Raw genomic sequence first — 17,249 nt, forward strand, 5'->3', positions numbered from 1 at the left:
GAAAGAGCAACAAAAGACCCCCCAAAAGCCCAGAGTCATACCCATGTACTCCGGAGAAATGTACTGCATGCAGCATATCAGAAACAGGAATCCACAATGTTAAATGCATGAACCACAGGATACAAAATGAATTTAGTGAACTGTGCCGAGAGGCGCATTTAAGGTGGGCCCAAGCAGCCCGCTTGGTTTTGCTAAAATTAAGGTGTACATCTCAGAAGAACACTGGGCATGCACCATTTCAGATGCTGTTCACTAGACAGCCCCCTCTTCTTTGGTGCTTGTTGAGGACGTTGAGAGAGAAAAGAGAAGTGAAGGTAAGTTCACAACTCCGAGCATTGGGAAAAGTAACAAACCAAGATGAGATTATAATCACAAGTTTGTTTATAGAATTTAGAGCACATACTTTTGGGGAACCCAATTCAATCTGTAACAGTAACAGAATATATTTTTCTCTCATGCAAGCATTGTATAAGCAAACCATTGTATAAGAATTCCTTAAAACAAATGTCCAGAAGATACTACATATTAAACTTATTTGATTTATTTTTGCATTTCTATATTATTTAACTGTGCTTCAAATATAGACAATATTTCATAATTGAAAATAAATATTTAATTACTTTCCTCTGTGCTATTTATTTTCCAGGCAAGAAGAATACTAAGTCTCTGAAGATCCTTATAGAGATACTAAGACATGGACTTACAGCAGGACAAGAAGAAGGGGGTAAGGATTGGACATGGTTGAGTTTGGGTTCAGCCATTCATTTGTTTTGATGTTGTTCTTGAAGTATGAAGCAAATAAGTGCTCCTAATTTTAAAATTAAAAGTGAATGTCTGAATTTCTGAATTATTCCTAAACTCTATAAAATTTCAAATAATAAGTAATCTACATAAATATATAACAACACTGATGTTTATAAAATGGCCCACCAAAGAGTATACAGAAGGACACATTTAAACTTCAGTGGCTAGTTTAAGAAATTAAATAAGATGTTTCTCAATAGCATTTATTGGTCCAATTACACATCCATACTACTACTGTGATTATTAAATGAAGTAAATAGTATAGCATAATACAATGGTAGTGAGTTGATTTCAATTCATAGTGCCCTATATGTGGTTCTGAAGCTGTAAAAATTTACCAGAAAAGTGAGCTTCTTTTTTCTCCTGAGTGACTGGTGTGTTTGAACTGGCAACCTTGTGGTTAGAAATTCAATCATACTTTAAGTGCCACCAAGGCTCCTCTAGCATAGTGTAAGGACTTGAAATATGCTTCAATTTTCTCTTGACTTATTAGAATCACCAATAAATCTAACAGATTCTTAAATCCATTGATCTCCAAATTAATAAATAAAATGTAACAAGACAAATTCAAAGAAATTTGCATTAAAAGGAAACAGCTTAAGTGTGGTACTGGGTGAGATCAATCCACACTGCTTATTAATGATTAAGACCTCTATTACCAGCTGATTCGAGAGGGGCCTATCACTCTCCAGCCAGGACAAAGTACAGGGATTTTATAGAGCTAAGCAGTGAGCTGGCCTAAAGGGAAGAATCTTCAAGCAGAGTATGGGGGCTGGCAGGTGGGAACAGCACAGCTGGAGCTAATAATTCAAAGTCGAACAGGATAGTGAACATTCTACTTGGGTAAGCAGAGTCTGGAGACATCTCTAGAGAGTCAAGGTCTATCAGGAGAGTGGGGAGGGGAAGGATGGGGAAGAGGGAATTAGCTACTAGCAGGGAGTTGAAGGCAGTTTTGAAAAAAAATGGAGTTTTTATGTTAAGCTGGGTTACTGTATGAGCAACTGGGAGAATGTATGAGACGAGACATATATGAAACATTTGGAAAAGACCCCAAAGAACCTTCTACGCTGTAACAAAATGATTTGCCACCATCCCATATGCTCAAGACTATTTCAGCAACCAGAAAGCCCAGGGAGTTTCCATATCCAAAGTTTGTAATAGGGTCTTCGTTATGTAGCATTGATTGAGCAAGTAATGACCTCCATCTCCAAGGTCAGTAGATATCAAGAGGTTGACTGGCTCCTCTCCCCTGAAGTTGGCTGATACCATGAAATGAGCAGATAACATTACTCTACCCCAGAGTAACCACACCACCTTAACTAGATCACTAGTTATGTGTGCTCTGGATTCCTTGTCAAAGAAACATTACAAGGGTTGGGTTTTTGTTGATTGGTTTTAGGGATTCCTTTTAATGAACCTAGGGTAAATTTTTTGGGTAAATTGAATGTAAACCCAAATCTCTATCAAACCAAGGTTAGTCGTGTTATTAGGTGACTCTGGGTCAGTTTAGAATCACAGTGAATCCATACACACCGGAAGGAAATACTGCCAACCTTGCATCATTCTTATTCATGTGGCTACGTTGAGGCCATTTTTACAGACGTTGAATCTATTCTTCATTATCCCGAAGGGAAAAACATGTTTCTTGGTCTGAAGAGGGAAGATTTAGCAGTCCAAATCAATGCTGAATCCTCTGTCCTGGTTTTTCATCCTAGTTAGAACATTTCCACATATATTGGGTATGCAAAGTTCAGTCCAGCATAAGGGCAGCCTCACAAGGCTCCCAGCACCAGTCTAAGAATAGGGGTCCCTCCGACTTATAGTAGTAACGTATTCAGTAAGACTCCTTGTCAATTTCACCAATATGTGCCTTAGTCATCCTGAGAACAAGTTTAAATTCTGGAATACAGATTTTTTTTAACAATTTATTAGGGGCTCATACAACTCTTATCACAGTTCATACATATACATACATCAATTGTATAAAGCACATCTGTACATTCTTTGCCCTCATCATTTTTTCTCCTCTTTTCTTTTTTTTACATTTTATTAGGGACTCATACAACTCTTATCACAATCCATACATATACATACATCAATTGTATAAAGCACATCCATACATTCCCTGCCCCAATCATTCTCAAAGCATTTGCTCTCCACTTAAGCCCTTTGCATCAGGTCCTCTTCCCCCCACCCCCCGCTTCCTCCCCGGTCCCCCTTCCCTCATGTGCCCTTGGTAATTTATACATCGTTATTTTGTCATATCTTGCCTTATCCGGAGTCTCCCTTCCCCACCTTCTCTGCTGTCCCTCTCCCAGGGAAGAAGTCACATGTGGATCCTTGTAATCAGTTCCCCCTTTCCAACCCACTCACCCTCCACTCTCCCAGCATCGCCCCTCACACCCTTGGTCCTGAAGGTATCATCCACCCTGGATTCCCTGTGCCTCCAGCCCTCATATGTACCAGTGTACAGCCTCTGCCCTATCCAGCCCTGCAAGGTAGAATTCGGATCATGGTAGTTGGGGGGAGGAAGCATCCAGGATCTGGGGGAAAGCTGTGTTCTTCATCGGTACTACATCGCAGCCTGACTGACCCATCTCCTCTCCTAAACCCCTCTATGAGGGGATCTCCATTGGCCAACACTTGGGCCTTGGGTCTCCACTCTGCACTTCCCCTTTCATTTAATATTGTATATATATATATATATATATATATATATATATATATATATATATATACACACACACACACACACACATACATACACATACATATACACATACACACACACACATATATATACATACACACACATATCTTTTTTTTTGCATGATGCCTTATACCTGGACCCTTGGCACCTCGTGATCGCACTGGCCGGTGTGCTTCTTCCATGTGGGCTTTTTTGCTTCTGAGCTAGATGATAGGATCGTTGAAGACAAATGGGTGCATAAGCAAATGTGGTGAAGAAAGCTGATGGTGCCCGGCTATCAAAAGAGATAGTGTCTGGGGTCTTAAAGGCTTGAAGGTGAACAAGAGGCCATCTAGCTCAGAAGCAAAAAAGCCCACATGGTGGAATACAGATTTTTAAGAGTTCTATTAACCCATTTAAACCATGCCCTGTAGATGCCCTTCATAATTTTGAGCCTCGAAGAAATGGTTTTGTCACTTTTAAGTCAATTAATTATCTAGGCAAATAAGTAAAGATCAGTTTTTATTAGACATATACGTTTGGGGAATTATCTATGCACCATAGGTGTCAGAAGAGTCCAAGGATCAAACTAGCTACATTTTGAAATAATTAGCAATTATTTTCATTTTTCTCAGGACAATGTTGTATGAAATTTTCCTGACCGCAAATTACTTTGTCAGTTTCCCTCCTCACCCCATAATAACAATGCTCATAGGTGGGATATAAGACTCATTAACGGCTTTGGAGCATTGTCAACTCCATCAGACCCTGATCTGTAAATAATATACTAAATAAAATTCAGTCAGCTTATTTTACTTGGTTAATATGAGCATAATGTTTAAGGATCCGATTTCTTAATAAACAGCTAAGAACTCCCACCCGAAGGGAGGAGCCTCTTGAGTCTTTTCATCTTGTTTCACCCTATAAACGTTTGTTTGTTTCACGCCATTTATCAATAACTGTAGATGGGTTTCCAGTCCCATGGCAGAGCTTCCTTCTATTCTTTTCTCCCTGTTCTCCAGAGACTAAATATAGTCATCCTTTAGTTCCTGTTTCTGCATAACTTTGTCTTTAGGAAATGGAAATAAGTGCAATAGTTATCCCTCCAGCTAGCCAGAATTTAAACAGCTCAGTATTAGAACTTTCTCCATCCTACACCTAAGGCAGGGACACTTAGACTAAAGATCCTAGTTTTGACTGTCCATATTGTAATGTTTTCTCATGTATTGGTTCTGTTTTACCTGTTAAAGATAAATATGACCAAAGAATTACATATTCCACTTTCTTTTGGACACTCTGAAGTGGGCATCTTCTCAGAAGTTGAAATTTCCATCTATTAATTCATATTGATTCCATATTTTGCTTTAAGATATTGATAGCAGTACAGCTGACCTTTTCTATAATAAGGAATTTGGTTAAAAATTAACAATGCAAATATTTCCCAAAATTTAGAGTAAAATGCCAGAAAAAATAAATCCAAAACCAAAATAAAAGTGTATTTCCACTCATAGTGAGTCATTGTCCTTCAGAGTACATCTGTGCACCATAGGATTTACATACTTGTGCTGCTCAGAAGGAGATGACGAGGCCTTTCTTCTGAAGCATCTGTGTGTAGGTCAAGGTACCATCCTTTCAGTTATTAGGTTACAGCCTAACCACAGGGACTTCAAGAGCAGAAAGAAGCAGAAATCAAGCTTAACATTCTCCAACAACTCTTTGTGCTTAATAATTTTGTTTTAGGTCAATTAAATAAACATATTTTTAGAAAGCAGAAATGACAATTTTGGTTCTACTTCAGTGGAAAGAAAGAACATTTTCTAAATTTTGTTATTATAAGATTTATTTGGAAAACAATTGACATTTATTTTCTGAATCAGAGGTGCTTTAATGAGATGGTATCATGTACACTATGGTGAATGATTTTAAGGAGATGACAATGTCTTCTAGATCTGATACTTTTTATTTCTTAGCAGCAAAATTTAAAATATATACTCTCATATTCTTTCTAGCATCAGAAGATAATAATTACTGTGATTGAATTATTGAATTGTAGGATAGGTGGATAATGGATTGTGATTAGATATGTAGAAGCCCCAACAAAAGTATTTAATTAAAAAAAGATTGTTGAAAAGGTGGAAAAAAGAGAATGCTCAGTTTTACTAAAATATTAAATATGAATACATGTGTACAAATCAATAGAAGCATACAACAATGTAACTATGAAATTGAGGTATAGAAAAATGCACTAGAAGACAAAGGAATGTGTGATCTAGTGACGAAGAGAGCCATTTGCTGCAGAGAGATAGCAGGAACCCATCCCACACACAAATCCCCTCACAAATCAACTATGGAGCTATTCATGTGTATATAGGAAACATGATGAATTGAACATATGCAGACATTCTTCTCTCATTTTACAATATTCTGCCAAGTTAAAAATAAGTCTCAGGTGCTAGAAAAAATACATTTCATAGATAATACCATGAAACAGTTAAAGAGGGTTTTTTTTCATGCTTCCAATTTATTTGTATACATATAAGCAATAAACCATAATTTATTTGTGATTGACTACTACCTAGATGTTTAGAGGACTCAACCTCAATACCAAGAAATATGTCTCTTTTTTTACCATTTTATTGAGGGCTCTTATAACTCTTATTACAATCCATACATCGATTGTATCACGTATATTTGTACGTATGTTGCCATCATTCTTTTCTGGACAATTGCTTTTTTATTGACCCTTGGTATCAGCTCCTCTTTCCCCCCCTCCCATGACACACCCCTGCGACCCCTTGATAGATTATAAATGATTATTATTTTCATATCTCACACCGACCACTGTCTCCCTTCCCCCATGGTTTCCGTTGTTCTACCACCTGGAGGGACTTGTGGTTGTGTGTCGATCATTATGATCTGTTCCCCCTTCTTCCCTTCCCCACCTCCTTTTTCCTACCCATATGGTATCCCTATTTCCATTCCTGCTCCTGGGTTGTGTGTGTCATGAGCTTTTATCTCTTATCTGCATCTGTGTACATGATTTAGTCTAGTACGAAGTAAGAGGCAGCACTGGAGTTGTGGTGGGGGGGCGGGGGTGAGGAAGCCTCAAGGAACCAGAGGAATATTGTGTATTTCATTGGTGCTTTACTGCACCCTGGTTAACTCATCCTTTCTCTGTGACCCCTCTGTTGGGGATATTCTATTGTCTACAGACGGGCTTTGGGTCTCTGCTCCAACCCCTCTCATTCTCAACTACATGGTTTTGTTTGTTTGTTTGATTTTTAAGGGTCTTATGATGCCTATTATCTGGCCCGGCTGATACCTCATGATCGCACAGGCTAGTGTGCTTCTTCCATTGGGTTTTTTGTTTCTTGCTGGATTGCCGCTTGTTTCACTTCAAGCCTTTAAGAACCCAGATGCTAAACATTTTAAAAGTCAGGCACCATCTGCCTTCTTCTCCACATTTGCTTAAGCACTCATTTTTTCTTCAGTGATTGTTCCTGCAGGTAAGCATCTCAGATTTCCACACATTAGAACAAAGTGTTCTTGTATTGAGGGAGGGTATGAGCAGAGGCCCAAAGTCTGTCCACTACCTCAGTGTATTGCCATGTAAATATATGTACATTGGCCAAAACCTCTATTTTTATGGATTAATGTATTTACATACAGACACATCTATGCTTATACCTCCATCCATAGTTTTGCTTCTTAGATCATTCATCTGTTTCCTTTTACCTTCCTTCTGCCCCATCATCACGCTGGCCCTACTTCTGCCTCATAGTTCTTCCTCTCAGCTACATTGCGCCAGCACCTCAGGATCTCTATATCCGCTTTGTTAATGATTTTATTCCCTAGTTGTCCCCCTGTCTATGGTGTTGTTTGCCCATTGCCCCCTTCCCTCACTTCCTTCTCCCCGTACCAAGTCCTGCTTCTGGGATCATTGGTTCTGTTGTTTTCTCCTTGAGCTTGTTGTATGCCTGTCTTATGGAAGTGGGCATATCAACAATGACATGGACCAGACAAATAGAAAGCAAACAATTGCAAAAAACAAAAGGAAAACCAAAATAAAACAAAAACACAACAATAATAACAAAACTTGCATAATACCAGGTCTGTCCACAGTCCTTTATGACTATCTCCCCATTGGTCCTGGGGGAATTCCTGGAACTGCCTCCCTTAACCTGAAGACCATTTGGAGGGGCTTCATATGGACTTTGTGGATTTGCTTTGCTCCTGCTGCTGCTGCTGTAACATTCCCTTTTTGGTTTGCTCCACTATGATCTGCTCCATTAAAGATTTCCTCCAACCAGAAACACCCTAAAACCAAACCAAACTCAGTGCCATTGAGTGGATACCAACTCATAGTGTAGGAGAAGATAGAACGAGCTGCCCTTGTAAGTTTCCAAGACTATAAATCTTATTGGGAGTAGCAAGCATTGTCCTCCCCCACCCCACCTCCTGCCCCCCAGGAGTGGCTAGTGTTTTTGAATTGCTTACCTTGCAGCTAGTAGCTGAACTCATGCACAGAGCTCTTACATAAAGTTCTAAGGAGCAGTGATATTCTGTGACACAAGGTTGCCATGAGTCAGAATCACCTTGGACCCCAAACAAATAATGATATAAGTGCAAATGTAACAAATAAAAAATAAATTCTATGTTACAGAAAAGTTATTAAAATATGAAAGAAATTTCTAATGCATTCCATCTCCTTTCTGGATACAATTTTTACTATAGTTAATATTTTGCATTAGTGGGGTATACTTCTTATAACCGATGAAAATATTGATACATGATTAGAAATAAAGGAACATAGTTTATATTAAGGTTCACTCTTTGTGGTGCAGAGCCATAGGAACAAGGCAAATGTTGTTTATCAAACATTACATTATCATGAAATTGCTTTATTGTCTTAAAAATGGCCTCTGCTCTTCCCCCAACTCTCTGAGCCTGGTCTTCTCTTTTAGTTTTCTAACTCCATATCTTTTCTCATGTCACTCAACTTGTGAGATGATGTACATAACATCATACATGAAAAAAAGCAAAAAATCATTTAAAAGAAAAAAAACCAGATAGGATAGACAGAAAACCAAAAGAGAGACCCTGAAACTTGCTTTTGAAAATAGATAATAGAATTAAAAAGTGACTAGAGGAAATAGTAAATAAAAGTCATGAACAGAAAATTTCAATGAAAAGATCATTAAAGCAAAATAAAATATTACAATGATGTGTGTAAAGACCAGGAGTTAGAAACCCAAAAGGGAAGAGCATACACAGCTCTTCTCAAGCTGAAAGAATTGAAGAAAACTTCACATCATGCATCAACATTAGCAATTTCTACAGGCACAATACTGAACTATGCAAGGAGTGTCAAAAGAATATGGAAAGAATGCATTGAGTCATCCTATAAAAAATAGGAATCACAAGGTACCCATGTAAGTGAGCAAGCAGCTGATCAAGAATGAATGGATTTGAAGGAGGACATCCATGCTGCATTGAAAGCCTTGGTACAAAACAAATTCCAAGAATTGTTGGAATAACGTGACCTGTTCAAACACAATGGTGCAACAGTGGAATTGCTAATTAGTCTGTCCTAAGATATTTAGAAGATAACTGCCTGACAAATTGCCTGTAAGAGATCCATATTTGTGCCAATTCTGAAGAAAAGGTACTCAACAGAATGTGGAAAATATTAAACAGTATGATTACTATCACACATAAGTAAAATATTGCCAAAGATCATTTAAAAGCTGTTGCATCAGTGTGCACCAGGGAGGTGCCAGAATTCAAGCTCGATGAAAAAGAGGACTTGGGTGAAGGATATCATTGTTAATGTCAGGTGGGTCTTAGCTCAAATTAAATAACACCAGAAATATTTTTACATTTTTAATTGACTACGCCAAGACTCTCTGGGTTATAATTAACTATGAGTATCATTGCAAAAAAATGGAAACTCTAGACAGTTGAATGCCTTTGCATAATCAATGAAACCTAATTGAAAATCTTTCTGGTATTCCATATGAAGAATAGACATTGGAGATGAACTTGGCTTTCCACCTCAGAGGAAAAAACCATTGAAAACCTTAAGCACAGCTTCCAAACATTCTCAAATATTGAAAGCCAAAACACGGCAAGCAGAGATAATGCCAGCAGATGGGCACCTCAGGCCCTAGGGCCCCCGAAATGGGGATGAAGAGGAGATGATTTCTTGAAGAGGGGTTGGCAGTGGTGATGTCATTTGGGTAAAGCCTGAGGGAGTGGGACCTTTGGGATCTTTATTCATTGATGGAGCATGGCTTAAGGGAAAGAAAATCAACTGCAAAAAAACCTTCTAATTATTGGAACTTGGAATGTGTTAAGTATGACTTTTGGAAAAAGTAGAAGTGGTCAAAAATGAAATGATTGGATGACGATCCATCTACTAGGTATTAGCGAGCTGAAATGGACTGGTAATGGCCATTTTTAATCAGAAAATCATATTATTTACTGTGCCAGGGGCAACAAAATACAGAGAAATGGCATAGCATTCATTGTCAGAAAGGATCTTGCTAAATCCATCATGAAGTATACAATGCTATCATAAGATTTTATCCATCTGCCTTCAAGGAAATCCAATCAACACAATTATTATTCAACCATATGCCCTGACCACAAAAGCTAGTGATAAAGAAATTGAAGAATTGCACCAATACTTGCAGAAGAAGTACTCAACAGTCCACCATTTAGGGAGGTGGCATATGAGCAAGAACAAATGATGTGGAAGGAAGAAAATCAAAGTGCACTCAATGCATTAGCCACCAACAAAGGCTGCAGGGATTGACATGCACATTGAAATGTTTCAGAAACTCAAAGAAGCGCTGGAAGCATTCATTCATTTCTGCCAGAGAAGTTGGAAGACAGCTACATGACCAACTGACTGAAAGAGGTTCATATTTGTGCCCATTCCAATGAAAGGTGATCCAACAGAATGCTCAATCTATAGAACAATGACATAGATATCGGACACAACTAAAATTTTGCTTAAGATCATCCAACAACATTTGCAGCAAGATATTGATCGGGAATTGCTAGAAGTTCAGGCTGGATTCAGAAGAGGATCTGGACCAAAAGATGTCATTGCTGATGTCAGATGGATCTTGGCTGAAAGCATAGAGTACCAGAAAGATTTTCACTTATGTTTCACTAACTATGCAAAGGCATTCAACTGTGTGGACCATAGAAGAGCATTCCATTGAGCTTATTCCGAACCAGTGCATAGATCAAGAGGCAGCAAGTGACCACATGGAGGAAGTAGTGCATGGTTTATCATTAGGATGGGTGTGCATTAGGGTTGTGTACTCTCACCACACTTAATGCATATGCTGAGCAAATCATCAGAGAATATTGATTATATGAAGAAGAATGAGGCATCAGGATTGGAATAGGCTTATCATCAACCTTTGGTAAGTAGATGACATAACTTTGCTTGTGAGGGGGAATTAAGCACTTGCTGATGAAGATCATGATAGAGTCTTCTGTGTGGATTACAACTCAATGTAAAAAAGACCAAAATCCTCACAACTGGACCATCGTGATAAATGGAGGAAATGTTGAAGTTGCCAAGGAATCAAAGACGTATTACATTAAGTAAATCCTGCTGCAGAAGACCTAGTTAGAGTGCTGAAGAACAAGGGTGGAACGTCGAAGACCAACGTGCACCTGACCCAAGCCATAGTATTCCCCCCCCCCGCCTCATGTGCATGTGGATGTTGGTCACTAAATAAGGAAGGCTGTGTATGAATCGATGCATTTGGACTGTTTTGCTGGAGAAGGATATTGAAAATACTATGGATTGTTAAAAGGACAATCCAATCTTGTCTTGGGAGGAGTAATGCCAGGGTGCTATTTAGAGGCAAGGATGGCAAGACTTTGTCTTACATATTTTGGACATATTATCAGGAGAGGCCAGTCCCTGGAGAAGGACATCATATTTGTTACAGTGGAGGAGCAATGAAAGGAGGAAGACCCTCCATGAGATGGATTGGCAAAGTGGCTGCATCCATTGACTCAGACCAAGTGACCAAAACAATTGTGAGGATGGCACAGGACCACGCAGTGTGACACTCTGTTGTGCATTGGGTCACTGTGGCCGACTCTATGGAACCTGGCAATAAAAACAATGGGAAATGACCAGTAAGTGGGTGAGAATAATTCTTGATAAAGTATGGGAGAGAAAAAACGAGAAAGATCTTTATTGAGAAGAATTGACAAGGTAGCTGCAACAATTGTCTTCCACCTTGGAAAAACTGTCAAGGTGGCTTAGAACCAGGAAGTTCTTTTCTCTGTTGTACAATGGGTTGTTTAGAATCAAAACTAACTTAACATTTACCTAACAACCACAGTGTGCCTTGCATAATTAAATTATGGTTTAATTCCCATACAGCAGCTACAAAATTCTGTCTGAACGATTCTGATATTATAAACACTCTTCTTAAGAACTCCTAATCATTGCTTTAGATAGTTTCAGCTCCTGATGAAATGATTTCAGTAAATTGCAAGTGGATATTAAGCTTTCCATTTTACTGTAATTCAAGATATTAATTTGAGAACATTTTTTGTCCATAGTTAATATTTTGGGAAAAAAGCATTGTTGGTTGGCATGCTTCCTTCTTTATAAGCAGAATCACCGAATAAACTGCACGTCTCTGCAGATGCAGTTATAGAAAAAAATGATACTTTTTACCTCTGAAATGATATACTTTCTTGTGTCAGACAGTAAATTGTCTAGCACTGGAAAAATAAGGTCTTTCTGCCACTCCAGAAATCCTTTGAATTGATTATTCTTTATTGAGAAAACTAATTTCTCTGAGTGTTTTAATGCAATTCTGGAATGTATAACAATAATACTCTGTATTTGGTCACTTGGAATGATTATCTCTTCTTCTTTCTGCTGTAGCATCATTCAATAAATTATATTTGTAGCACATTTTTTGGCCCGATTAAAACATGCTTCAGTTAGAAGGTAACTAACAACTCATTGGCCTTGCAATAAATAAGCCTCCCTTACATTCTAGATTTGCTTCTTATTCCCCATTCCTCTGCATAGTACACAACAGACTGCTAACACAGACAGTAAGGCTTTAATGATGAATTAAACTGCATTGCATTGACATTCCCCAAGCCAGTAAGTTCTATGTAATTGATTTTCTTTCAGAGGCCAATGTGAAACAGCAGTTTGAAACTGACATCTCCAAATAAATTCGGATTGTTGACCCCCGCTGAAAGTGTCTTTCTGTATATCATTAGCCGAGACATTGAACCTGCGTGCATTTCACCTCTATTGCATGGCAAGAATAATGATTCTCCACTAAGAGTGTGAGAAGAAGAGCTGATTACATCACCTGTAAGATATGATACAATACAAAACCCTAGATTTTCCAAATGAAAATGAAATCAATTATATGCCTATCTATTTCTAATAGAAATCTATCAATCTAGAGAGACCGGTCCCTGGAGAAGCACATCATGCTTGGTAAAGGAGGTGGGGGAGAGGGGCAGCAAACATGGAGAAATCCTCAACAAGATGGATTCACAAATTGGTGTCAATAATGAATTCAATCCTAGCAGCAGTTGTGAGGCTTGCACAGCACTAGGCAGAGTTTCATTCTGTCACACACAGGGTCCTAGGAGGCAGAGCCTAACAAAAGTGATCGCTATCATTATAGTGTATCTCATTTAGACATTTTGAAATGGGGTTATAAATTAAGAACAGCATTGAGATTAACTTTTCTGAAATATTAGTAGTGCATGATTAAATAAAAGAAAAAATTGAGGATTGAAAAATAAATGGGATGTCATAGTGTTCTAAATGAACTGATATCTTCTTTCATATTTTGGGTTCACTTGTCTTTCTTTCTTTTATCTAGACCAAATTAGAGTGAGCAATATTAAGCATAATATATAATTTATTGAGTATTATGCAGTTTTAAAAACTGAGAACATGTTTACATTCTAAAAGTCACGATTATTTTATGATATATTTGTGAGCCACTAGACAAAGCTTCCTACTCCCATAAATAATAACAATCTCAGAAACCCACCGGGGAAATTTTACCCTCTTCTATAAGGTAGCTATGCATCAGAATGGACTAAATGGCAGTGAGTTTTGAGTTTGGATTTGAGTGGATAGTAGCATATTCCCTGGGACAAATTTCCCATCATACATTCAATTGGGAACAACCTGCAGCGATTTCATCAGTGGATTAAAATAGATAAGGGGAAGACATGTTCAAGCTGCAGCTTGGATTGCATTGCCTAGATTTCTCTTATGAAAGAGAGTGTGTAGGTGGATTGCTTCTCTAAGTTCTAATGTAGGTAAGGAAGAGACTAATATAACAGACAGGAAACACACTGTTCAATGTGGATTGTCCAGTCGTTCTCTCCGGAGTTTTCATCAGACCATTCGTCTCTCCAGAGCGGAAACTGGAACACAACTGGTAGATAATTAGGGGCTATGAAGAGTGCAATAAAAGAGGAAAAAATCAAACCCAAATCAGTGGCATCGAGTTAATGCCAGCTTACAAAGACCTTATAGGGCAAGGTGGAACTGCCCCTATGGGTTTCTGAGACTCTTACATGGGAATTTCAAACCGCTGACCTTATGGATCACAGCCCAGGACATAAACATAACCACAGGGCCTCCTTTAAGTAATAAAAAGAAAACAGATGCTATTTCTTGCTTAGAATGATTCAAAAGTGAAAATGGTGGAAGGGGAGCTTAGAAACCCTCATTTAGAGACTTTTTAAAATCATATTTGTGGATATCTTCTTTAAGTCCTGCTGTTTCTTGTAGTCCTGCATGCCTTGGTATATGGGGTAGAAAGTGTAAACTATAGGTAGGATCCAATATTGATTCCAAAAATACTAACAAAAAGTCAGATCTATAAAGACAGAATCCTGAGCTAACTTCTCGCTAAATATGAATCCAGGGGTTGGGCAGGGGAATGGAATGAGGGGCTAATTGAGTTTAATCTTCAGAGGAAGACTTAATAAGGCCAGTAATTCTTTGATGGCAACACCAAGTTGGTTCCACTTCCTGGAGGCCTTATGTATAAAGAAAAATAAATAAATAGAAATTGTGCCCGATCCTGTGCCATCTTCATGAGCTTGGTTACTAGGGTAGGCAAGGTTGACTAGAGAAACAAATCCAGTTACTCTCATATATGTATAAAAAAGGACTTTGTATCAATTTGTAGGTATAGAACAATGAAATATCTCAGCCCAGTCCAGATCAAGTTTGTAGGTCCAATACTAGTCGATAAGGCCCCCTTCAGAATCACACAGTCACAAGAATGCAGAATGCAGCAAGATCACAGGTTGGTGGGTGTAAAGTCACGTGGCTCCAATGGTGGTGGAGACATCACTAGGAAGCCACCAGGATCAGCAAGTAGGAAGGTCTTCACCTTCACAGAGAGGGAAGGAGAGGTTTCGTGGTCCCTCCTTATGAGAAGGCCCTTCCACAAGGAGGCAACATCAGGCCGTGACTTGATTTACTAGTTGAATACCACCCCATACATCTTTATACATTTTCAAGTTGACAGGAAAATATGTAACTACCAGAGTAACCACTTCAAAATGCCGTTAAGGATAACTTTAATATGGTTTCAATTAAAAAATGCATGAACAAGTTATCAGTAATAAAGGTTTCTGAAGGTGGGGACTAATCCATATTATTTCTCCCTAATAATTTAATCACTAAGATCCAGTAAGGATGCAAAAAGTCAATTGATCGGTCAAAGAATAATAATCCGCTTTGTAGACCTAGATAGCCAGATACCTGTTCTAATAAGTAATGTAGGAAGAAGACAATAGGTCACACTGGTGGCATTTTGCAAGACATCTGAGAAAGTGGCATGGAGACCACATCTGACCGACATCCTCTGGCTACATAAGAGGGCTACACATCAAAGTCTTCACCAGCCTGAAACCTATTTCCATAAAGCAGAGGTCAGACATGCCTCCACCCTCCATCATATTTATCTTTTTTCTCATACCAACCATTGTTCCCATGACACTATTTTTATGCAGGTTTCAATACTCTCTTGAAATGTGCACACAGTACTCAGAAACTATTAGCAAACTAAGCCATTTATTAGGTGAGTTAACAGGTCACTATGTTAGACATATTCTCTAGAGAAACAAAACCAGAACGCTAATAATTATGCATATTTATATAGACAGATAGATATATCACAAAGGAAATAAACAGTTAATTTATAAAGCAGTACAAATGACTCAGTGCAACTCACTCCCATGGGACAGTCAAGTCTTGAGAGCTGCCAGGTAGTCCTCTGTAGAGCAATTCAGTCTATCTGCGCACAGGCAGCAAACAGCAAGGCAGGTCACCAGCAGGCAGCCAGATAACAGGGTCTGACAGTCCCCAGCTCAATGGTATGGCGAAGCAGGTACTTGAAGGAACTTCAAACTACAGTGACACAGTCCATGGGTTATGTGTCCCACGGGTAGTGTAGATTTCAAATTGAGGCCCAGAGCAAACAAAGCAGCCACACACTGATCTGGTGATCAAAGAGCAAGAGACAAGAAAGGCGAGGCTCGCTGAGCCATTTATCTCTCTGTCCTTCAACTAATCCCACATGTGCTCGTTGGCCAGATTGACACAATAAACGTTAACTATCTCAGTCACCAAAAGTCAGGATCATTAAAGAGTACTATTTCAGTTACACTTATACTCAGGCAGTAGCCAGGTCTCTCTCTAGTCCTAAGCCACGCAGCCTCCATGTGGCCCTTTGGTTGCTGCTTCTGTGGCCTAGGAAGCTAGCCTGTTGCTCAGCTCCACAGTCTTATTGTCTCCGCACTGATTCTCTGCTGTATCTCATCATCTCCTTGCCTCAGCCTGGCTCCTTTGTTCTTGCTTAAGGTCTCCTTGCCAAAGCCTCTGGGCCCTCTGCTCTCAGCCTCCTCAACTATAGACAGAGATCTCCAAGGTGTTCCACTAGTGGCTCTTTCTTAATAATCCTGGGGTTTCTTTCTTTCTTTCTGCTTCTGAGATAGCTCATTCTTATAGCCAGGAGTGTGACACTAAACCTGACCAATCCAGTCTCTTAGTATAACACAGTCCCCATATGAATAATCCACCCAGTCATCTGATGGGAGTTATAGAGACATTATTAGAAGAGCAATATTAAGAAATTTCACTCCACTACAACATCCTATTAAAAGACTTTACAGTGTAACAGTGCATACATATATTTAAGATGTACACTGTTGATGATTGTAATAATTAAGGTTTGTGTCATATTGGCTGAGCCAAGATCCTGGGTAATTTAGCAGTTAAAATTTAGTAATCCCCTATGAGAAATCTCCTTGGGAGCGGGGTACCCTCTTTCTGATGTAAATGGATTCTGTGGAAAAGCTTGCTTACTTTTTTGCTGCATTTTGATTCTGCCTTTGGCTACTCTGACCTTTGGACTTGAGCCAGCAACCTGTTGCATAGCCTGCTGATCCTGAGAGTCTTTAAAAACTTGCCGTTTTACCTGTTGGATTCATTGCTTACTGCAGCCAGAAGTGTGGTATGTGACCAGCCTATCTTGGGTTCATTAACTCCTTTAGCTATGTGAGTCAGGAGACACACTCATCCTCTTTGTCTAACCCATGAGTTGGATTCTGCCCACTATGATGGTCAGATTTTGCATTCTTACCCTGTCAGGGTAAGGATTCTCATGGTTTGGCAGTGGGGACCTATGATGTGATCTAACACAAT

Source organism: Tenrec ecaudatus, chromosome 11 (assembly GCF_050624435.1).
Source record: "Tenrec ecaudatus isolate mTenEca1 chromosome 11, mTenEca1.hap1, whole genome shotgun sequence".
NCBI lineage: Eukaryota > Metazoa > Chordata > Mammalia > Afrosoricida > Tenrecidae > Tenrec > Tenrec ecaudatus.